Here is an 8916-nt window from a genome sequence, read left to right as displayed (position 1 = left end):
TGCTGCAACCCAACTTTCGGGTGGACACCCCGCTGCTGCCTGGGAGCTTCTTGCGGAGAGGACGCGTGGTGCCTGCCTGCGGGAGGGTCTGGGGCTCGGCCCCGCGCAGCTCTGCTTAGTGGCCTCCTCGGGCCACGCCTCAGCCTGTGTGGCTCAAGACCTGAGGAGGTGGTGGTGCTGTCGGTGACTTGGGGAACTTCTTATTATATTCCTGGGTATATTTCCAGTTGGTGAGTGATTTTGAATATTTTAGAAAAATCCGTAACACCAGGAAGATTTTATTTTTTTTGCCGTACCAGGAATTGAATTCGGGATCTTGCGTTTGCCAGGCAGGCTCTATGGCACTGAGCCACATCCGTGTAAGATAACTTATTTAGTCATTGGAGTGTCTGCCTTTTAAGCAATAAAAGCTGAAAGGAGCTGAGGCTGAAACAATTCTAGATCCTTTTCTTTGGTAGTTTCCTGTTTGTTCACCATTTCACTCCTCTGTCCACTTCTGAATTTGGCAGATACAGAATGACACAGATACTGTTTAGTAGTAGTAGAGGGGGTCGATGCAGTGTAAAAACAATGCAGTGTGGCCCCTGGGAAGGGACACAGGCAGTGATGAGGAGCCGAGGTAGGTAGTGAATTTACCACAGTTGCTTTTGAGATTCAGGAGAGGTTGCACACTTTTAAGGCATAAAAGCAGTGTCAAAACCAGATACTGAGCCAGGAATTTGGCTCTGGTTCCGCTACCTGCCTTGGAAGTACAACAATTCCTAATACCAGAAAGACAAACGAACAAACCAGATACCAATATTAAGGTCTTAGGACTGGCATGTAGTTTTAGCTATTGGCATCTGTGGAGGTACTGTTATGATGGACTGTAAGTTGTCAAATTTTGTTAGGACAACTGTTTTCCGATATTGAAAATGTTCATTTGAATCTTTTTTTTTTTTTTTGAGATGGGATCTTGCTGTGTAGTTCAGGCGTTGACCTGAAATTGGGGAGATTCTTCTGCCTCAGCCTCCCAAATTCTGGGATCACAGGTGTTTGCCACCATGCCCAGCTTGACTCTTGAATTTTCCTTTCCTTAAATTTTTCCAAAGAAAAATATGTTTGGACCCTCATGCTGTATTTCTTGGCTGATAAAAACACTTCTACTCTTATTATTTATACATGTTTAAGAAGGATTAGAAATGAACTTTTGGAGTTTTAAAAATTATGCTGTTTTTATATATTGCTTCCTGGTATTTAAGGTATTTTTACAGGGTGTGGTGGCACATACCGCTAATTCCAGAAACTCTGGAGGCTGTTGCAGGAAGACTGCAAGCTCAGGGCCAGCCTGGGCAATTTACTGAGACTGTTTGTTTGTTTGTTTTTTTGACTCTTTGTTTTTTGTTACTGGGGGTTGAACTCCAGCCCTGGCTCTTGAAGGCAGGCAGCGGAACCACTGAGCCAAATCCCTGTACCTTACTGAGACTCTTGCTCAAAATAAGAGTGAGGATGTAGCTCAGTGACTAGGCTTTGGGTTCAGTCCCCAACACCACAACCAAGAAGAAGATTTTCAGCTTTCTGCTGAGCAAACTCATGAGAAGGTCAATTGAATGTGCTTTCAGATTTCAGAAAAATTTTAACTTTAGACTAATTAAGTATTAATATGAAAAATCACCTTTAAAATAGAGTCTTACTCGCTTTTTGTTTTTAAAACTTTTTTGAGGCAGGGTCTCACTGTATGTAGCCCAGGCTGGCCTCAGACTTTCAGCGATTCTCCTGCATCAGTTTCCCAAGTGCTGGGATTACATAACCTTTCCTGGAGAGGATGTGAATTAGATGTGACACAGTCATACTTGTCAGAACATTTGTGTTACAAAATATTTAGAAATAAACATACTTGTTTTTCTTGTTTTGTAACAGCTTTATTGAGAGAATTCCATGTTAACAGTTGAGTGGTTTTTGGTGTATTCAGAGTTGTGCAGCCATTACCACAATTAATTTTAGATCCTTTTCATCACTTTAACTAGAAATCTTGGACCCATTAGCAGTCACTTCCCATTTCTGCTGAACTCGTACAGCCCTAGGCAACCACTAATTTTTCTGTGGATATTTCTATTTAAGACTTTTCATATAAATGGAAACATTTTACTTTTTAATATTAATTTTTTTGGGGGGGTACTGGGGATCGAACTTGGAACCTTGCTCTTGAGAGGCAGGCAGCAGTACCACTGAGCTAAATCCCCAGCCCAATATTAGTTTTTTTTACCTCGAGTACTGGGGATTAAACCCAAGGCCATCACAGTGAGTTATATCCTCAGCTCTTTTATTTGAGACAGGATCTCACCAAGTTGCTAAGTTGCCCAGGCTGAATTTAAATTTGTGATCTTCCGGCCTCAGCCCCCTAGATTATAGGCATACATCACCATACTTCTCTACAAAATTTTACATAATTATTTTCCCATTATAAAATAAAGCTTTGATTAAAAAACACCATAGTATTTGTAACATTTAGGCTTTTTTAAATGAAATAATATAAAAGGGTTGAATTTTAAAATTTTATAAATATGTATTTTACTTTTTAATTTTGTAAATGATATGAACCAGGTATGGTGGTGTACACATAGAAACCTAGCACTTTGGAGGCTGATGCAGGAAGATTTTGAGTTTGAAGCCAGCTTGGCCTACTTAGACCCTATCTTAAAAAAAAACACGTTATATAAAAATTCTTTTCGAAGCCAGTAGTTGAATAGTTTGAGGAGCAATTTATTAGGGCTTTGAAAGTTTCTCTGATTTTCTGTAGCCCTTCAAATTCTAACATTTTGAAACATTTTGTTTCCCAACAGCTTGCTATGGCATTGTTCAAGTCCCCACTGGACCGTGGTTTTGCAGGAAATGTGAATCTCAGGAGAGAGCAGCCAGAGTGGTAAGGACTGCTTATTGAAGACATTTGGGTTGGAGTAGCAAGGAGGCCACACTCAGTTGGGAGGGTTGTCCTTTCTGTTCAAATAATGGAACTTAACAATTTGGGCCTAATGACTTAGGATTTTAAACAGATTTTGTAAAATCTGGAAAACAGATCTGATCAAATAAGTATATGTGTTGCAGGATACTTGGAAAAAAAGATAAAAATATGAAGCCATATTCAGTTTGTATAACGTATAACTACGAGTTAAGCAAGCCTGAGTTAAGGTTTTAAGGCTGTGTTATTTGATCATAGTTAGAATATAGTGTCAACAGAATGATAGAGAAGTTATATTGATATCTTTGTAGGTGTTTTGTGACTGAGTCTTGCTCTGTAGCCCAGACTGTCCTGGAATTCTCAGAAGATCATCTTGCCTCAGCCTCCTGAATGCTGGGATTATAGGCACATGCCACCACACAGCTCTGTAGGTTTTTTTAATGGGAAAAAAACCCAAGAATGTTAGCCACTAGCATATTCTTTTTTACTTGCATTTGCACAAGTATAGTTTAACTTTTTTTGAGGCAGGGTCTTATTATGTAGCTCAGGAATGTTTAGAACTTCCTATGTACTCCAGGCTGGCCACAAACTCATAGCAGTCTTCCTGTCTCAGCTTCCTGAGTGCTGGGATTATGGGCATGTGCCACCATTCCTGGCTTAATTTAACACTGACCACTGCCTATTTTCTTTTCTTTTTTTTTTGGTACCTGGGATTGAACTTGGGTCCTTGCGTTTGCAAGGCAGGCCACCGAATGGCTGAGCTAAATCCCCAGCCCGACTATTGCCTATTTTCAATTGTTTATATTTTCTGACTAAGCAACATAAAAACTTTCCTCTTTATTCAGGTATGGTGGTATAGGCCTGTAATCCCAGCACTTGAGAGGCTGAGGCAGGAAGATTGTGAGTTCAAGGCCAGCCTGGCTATTTAGTGAAACACTACTTAATGCAACTATTTTGCAGTTTTTCTGTACACTTTTGAGAACTTTTTGTAAAACTGAGGGAAGTTTTTTTCTTGATGGCCAAAAGCATTTTTTGTGGTTGAACTTCTGGAAGTGTTAAGAGAAGATGATGGAATGTTCACTAGTCAAAGAGAGCTATTATCATTTGCCGTGTGATTGTTTTTCCTTTCTGTGTGGACTAGAGAATTTGACAGAATGTAGAGAACAGATTTGAACTTTCCATTCTCAGCATATAACAAATGTAGTTTTTGTTTTGTTTTGTTTTGAGGCAGGGTCTTGCTTTTTAGCTCAGGCTGGCTTTGAACTCCCTACAGTCTTTGTGCCTCAGCCTCTGGAGTGCTGGGATTACAAGTGGTGCTACCACGCCTGGCTATATGTAGAAGTTTTTTGTTTTTTTTTCTTTTTTTTTTTTTTTGACACAGGGTCTCTATGTAGTTGAGACTGACCTGGAACTCACTGTGTAGCCCAGGCTGGTCTTGAACTCAACAGCGATCTTCCTGCCTCAGCCTCCTGAGTTCTGGGATTATAGGCGTGTGCCATCATGCCTGGCTTATATGTAGAAGTTTTTTGTTTTTTTTTCTTTTTTTTTTTTTTGACACAGGGTCTCTATGTAGATGAGACTGACCTGGAACTCCCTGTGTAGCCCAGGCTGGTCTTGAACTCAACAGCGATCTTCCTGCCTCAGCCTCCTGAGTTCTGGGATTATAGGCGTGTGCCATCATGCCTGGCTTATATGTAGAAGTTTTTTGTTTTTTTTTCTTTTTTTTTTTTTTGACACAGGGTCTCTATGTAGTTGAGACTGACCTGGAACTCACTGTGTAGCCCAGGCTGGTCTTGAACTCAACAGCGATCTTCCTGCCTCAGCCTCCTGAGTTCTGGGATTATAGGCGTGTGCCATCATGCCTGGCTTATATGTAGAAGTTTTTATTTTTGCCTGGGCAGATTTGGATGAGCAGAAATTACAGCTTAGTAGCCCATAAAGATTGTAATCTCAGAACAATTGTTTTGTAGTGCTTTTGGTTTGTTTTGATTTTGGTAATGTATTATAGGAGAATTTCAGCTGTGTGGTGGTGAAATGATGGGAGTTAGTGAATGGAGGCTGCATTCAGTCAGAAACATTTTAAGGATGCATACATTGATCTGTTTTTTTGACTTTTTCTCCTTGTAGCATGTTTAGTTAAGAGTAGTTAGGTCACCAAGATAGGGAATCTGCTTTCGATTTTCAGGGTACACTGAAGGCTGTTCTAGGGGATGTCACCAGTAGATAAAGGTCAGAAAACATTAAGGAAACAGGAAGATGATATGGAGAGGTGATTCGGGTGTGGTAGATTCCTCAAAGTGCGCTTGTTGCCTGCTTTTCTTCTTTTATTCTCTCTGGGCACCTTCAGGGCCTTAAGATGGGTAAGGAAGTTATCTTGAGGTAAACTGGCAGCATGTCTTATCTCAGCTTCCTTTTGTGTTAGCTAGGCATGGTGGTGCACACTTGTGACCCTACACGTCTGCAGCCAGCCTGGGCATCTTACTGAGACTCAGTCTTCCAAGAAAAGAAAAAGGGCTGGTAGAGTAGTAGCTCAGTGTGAGGGACATGGGTTTAATCCCCAGTACTCCCTGTACCCTGCCACAAACACAAAGAAATGTTATCTGCTTGTCGAATTTGGTATTGGAGATCTGGAGATTGAACTCTGGACCTTGTGAGGCAGGTGTAGTGCCTCAGAGCTAAATCCTTGGCCGTTGTCTAATTTTTTTCCCCCATTAAGTTTACATTTAAAGCAAACAATACAGTTAACATCATTGGGACCTTGTACCTTTACATGATGGTCTTGGTTCTTATTTTTCCCCCTTCACTCCCTTCACCCTTCCCTATTTACAAAGACTTTGTTTCCATTTTTTTCCTTTTTTTTTTCACATTTTTTCTTTTCCCTTATTTCCTTTCCCCTTCACTTCCTACTTCCCCTTTAGCCATTTTTCTTCCTGTTTCACACTACCGATTATACCATTTGAACCTTATTTACACTTTTTACTTTTTCACAGCAGAGAAACTATTCGGTATTTACTCAAGTGTGTCATTTATTTTACTTAAGAGTATGTAGCCTCATTGTGCATCCATTTAGCTGTAAAGGTCTCTAGTTTCTCATTCTTTATGGCTGAGTAGTACTTCATTTTATAAGAAAACCACATCTTCTTTATTCAGTTTCCAGTTAATGGGCAACTGGGCTATTTCCATGTTTTAGCTATTACAAACTGTGCCACTACAAACATGGGTGCACATATATCACTGTGGTAATGATTTTTAAAATTATTTTGGAAAGATACCCAGCAGAGGGATAGCTGGGTCAATTGGAACCTCTAATCTTAGTTCTTTGAGGTATATCCATATTGATTTCCACAGTGGTTGCACCAGCTTATCTGATTTGTTTTTTTGAGACAGTCCCCGTGTTGCCCAGGTTGGCCTTGAATTTGAGGTCGAGGTCATCCTGCCAGAGTCCTGAGGAAGCTGGCTGCTGTGCTCAGCTTATGGTACAATTTTTTTTTTTTTTTTTTTTTTTTTTGAGACAGGGTCTCACTGTGTAGTTGAGACTGACCTGGAACTCACTATGTAGCCCAGGCTGGTCTCGAACTCACATCGATCCTTCTTCCTCAGCTTCCTGAGTGCTGGGGATTGCAGGCATGCGCCACCAGGTCCAGCTGAAGTACTCTTTTTTTTTCCCCTCCCCAGTTACTATCTGTTATGACCATGTGTTAATTAATACACATGCACGCACACACGCACACCCCTGTGAAGAGCATTTGTAGTGTCTTGTATTGTTTTACAGAAATAGTATCAGACTGTATTTGTGTTCTGCTACTTGGAGCTAGCTGTCCATATGTTTTGACCCAGTTCGTTCTTTTTGTTTAAGTTGTGTGGTGCAGGGGGTGAAGCTCACACCCTCACTGGTGCCAGGCAAGTGCTGCTATGTAAGCCCACCCTGCCTGGGTTGGGCTGAACCCCCAGTGCTTGTCTTGAGTGGGCTGGACTACAGAAATGTGTTGCTGTGCCTGGCATTTTTATTTTTTGCAGTGCTGAGGATCAAACCTGGGGGCCGAGTGCTTGCTTTTCCTCTGAGCTTCACTCCCAGCCCCCATTTTCCTTATTTTTGGCATGTATTTTTTCAGTTTGTTTAACAAGAAAGTTATGTTAGTCTTTTATATCTTAGTGTTTCCTTATTTTCCTCAGGGCTAGCCTGTTTGAATTCTAGCAGAGTAGCTATTTTCCTGTAAGTAAGGCTTTTTTTTTTTTTTTGGTGGTACTGGGCATCGAACTCAGGACCTTGCACTTGCGGGGCAGGCAGTGGAACCACTGAGCTATATCCCTGGCCGAATAAGGCTTGATTGTACTTTCCTCTGGTATCTTTGTGCTAACAGTCTGTGACAGTCTGTATCCTATTTGAGACTCAGCCTCTTTGAAGACTCAGTATCTTTTCACTTAAAACATTTTTTTCTATATCATTAAATTTTTTCATCTTTGCTTAAGTCTTCTCCTGAAACTGTTACTTAAGATTTTTATTGTTAGTTATGTCTTCATGCCTTTTGATTTTTCTTTCCCTTTTTCAGGAGTTCTGGCAGTTGAACCACACTGAGCCACATTCCATCGCTTTTTAAGTTTTTATTTATCTGTGTTTGGTTTTTCCGGGACACGGTCTCACTATGTGGTCCAGGCTGGCCTCCTCGGCTTGACTTTTTTTCTTTCTTTTTTAATGAGAGTCTGGCTAAGATATTAAATTGCCTAGGCTGGGCTTGAATTCTGTCAGTCTCTTGAGTAGCTGAGATTATAGGCATGTGTTGCTCTGTCTGGCTATTTGAAAACTTTGCAATGTTTATTTTAAAGCTGCTCAGAGATTTTTTTTTTTTTTTGGTACTGGGAATTGAACTCTGGACCTTGTGCTTGCAAGGCGAGTAGTGGCACCAGTGAGCTAAATCCCCATCCCATATAGCTGCTCAGAGATTTGAAATAGTTTTTTAACTCTGGCACGTGTCTTCATATGCTTTGTAATTTGGCTGTAAGCTAACTTCAGGAGGAATTGTCTTCCATGGAACTCCCATTCCTGTACTGTGGATTATGAAGATTTTACTGTGGGGAATGTTTTAAATTTGTCCACTAATTGTTAAAAATTGTGTTTGGATGCTATTAACAAAGACAAGATTCTGTTGACTTACAAATTATGAGGCTATTTTATTTAAAATGGGTTGAGAAAGGCATGTTAAAGCTCACGTCAGCTCTGTGTAGTTATTAGGGATTAGGCTTTTGTTCCTGTACCATTCTTAGCACACTGAGCTACATTTCTAACTCTTTTCCTTTTCTTTTTTGAGACAGTCTTGCTAATTTGCCCAGGGTAGGTTGGAAATTGTGATCTTCTTGCCTCAGCCTCCCAGAGGCTTGGGATTATGGTTGTGGTGCTTGGTTTTTACCTTTAGGTAACAGTGTGGTGATTCAAAGTGCAGTCATTGAAACTGTGAAAAGGAGTTAATAGGTAGAAAGTGGAAAGGACAAATGTTCCCTTGTGCTGTTTTTTAAAAAAATTAATTAATTTTTTTGGCTTTTTGAGACAAGGTCTCACTATGTAGTTGAGACAGACCTGGAACTCACTATGTAGCCCAGGCTGGTCTTGAACTCACAGTGATCCTCTTGCCTCAGCCTCCCAAGTGCTGGGATTACAGGCGTGAGCCACCACACCTGGCCCTTGTGCTGTTTTTAAAATTTGAGACAAAGTCTTGCTCTGTTGCCTGTACTGGTACTGTGTTGCTCGGCTCCATTGATCCTCCTGCCTCATTTTGTCAAGTAGTTGGAGACTAACCAGGAATAGAGTGCTGCACCTAGCTTGCAGTGTGTTACACTCTTTTTCTTTTCTTTCTTTCTTTCTGTTTTTTTTTTTTTAGATAGGGTCTCACTATGTAGTTGAGACTAACCTGGTACTCACTATGTGGCTCAGGCTGGTTTTGAACTCACAGCGATCCTCCTGCCTCAGCCTCCGGAGTGCTGGG

At 40.8% G+C, this 8916-nt stretch overlaps 1 protein-coding gene across 8 annotated transcripts in view; it reads left to right on the top strand.

The window, feature by feature from the left end:
* Nucleotides 1-8916, top strand: part of Mllt10 (MLLT10 histone lysine methyltransferase DOT1L cofactor) — a 177508-nt gene continuing 168592 nt past the window's right edge. For 6 of the 8 annotated variants that reach the window (XM_010619837.3, XM_019206869.2, XM_019206868.2 and 3 more), the window contains exons 1-2: nucleotides 3-230; nucleotides 2823-2902. The gene's annotated coding sequence lies outside the window, so the exon portion shown is untranslated. Of the gene's footprint in view, nucleotides 231-2822; nucleotides 2903-8916 lie in introns of all 8 variants that reach the window. The other 2 variants (XM_010619843.3, XM_010619842.3) reach the window with 2 other exon arrangements.

This window comes from Fukomys damarensis, unplaced genomic scaffold (assembly GCF_012274545.1).
Source record: "Fukomys damarensis isolate Sample0158 unplaced genomic scaffold, DMR_v1.0_HiC HiC_scaffold_37, whole genome shotgun sequence".
NCBI classification, from domain to species: domain Eukaryota; kingdom Metazoa; phylum Chordata; class Mammalia; order Rodentia; family Bathyergidae; genus Fukomys; species Fukomys damarensis.
Note: the sequence above shows the minus strand (reverse complement) of the source record. Positions and strands in the feature narration are given on the sequence as shown.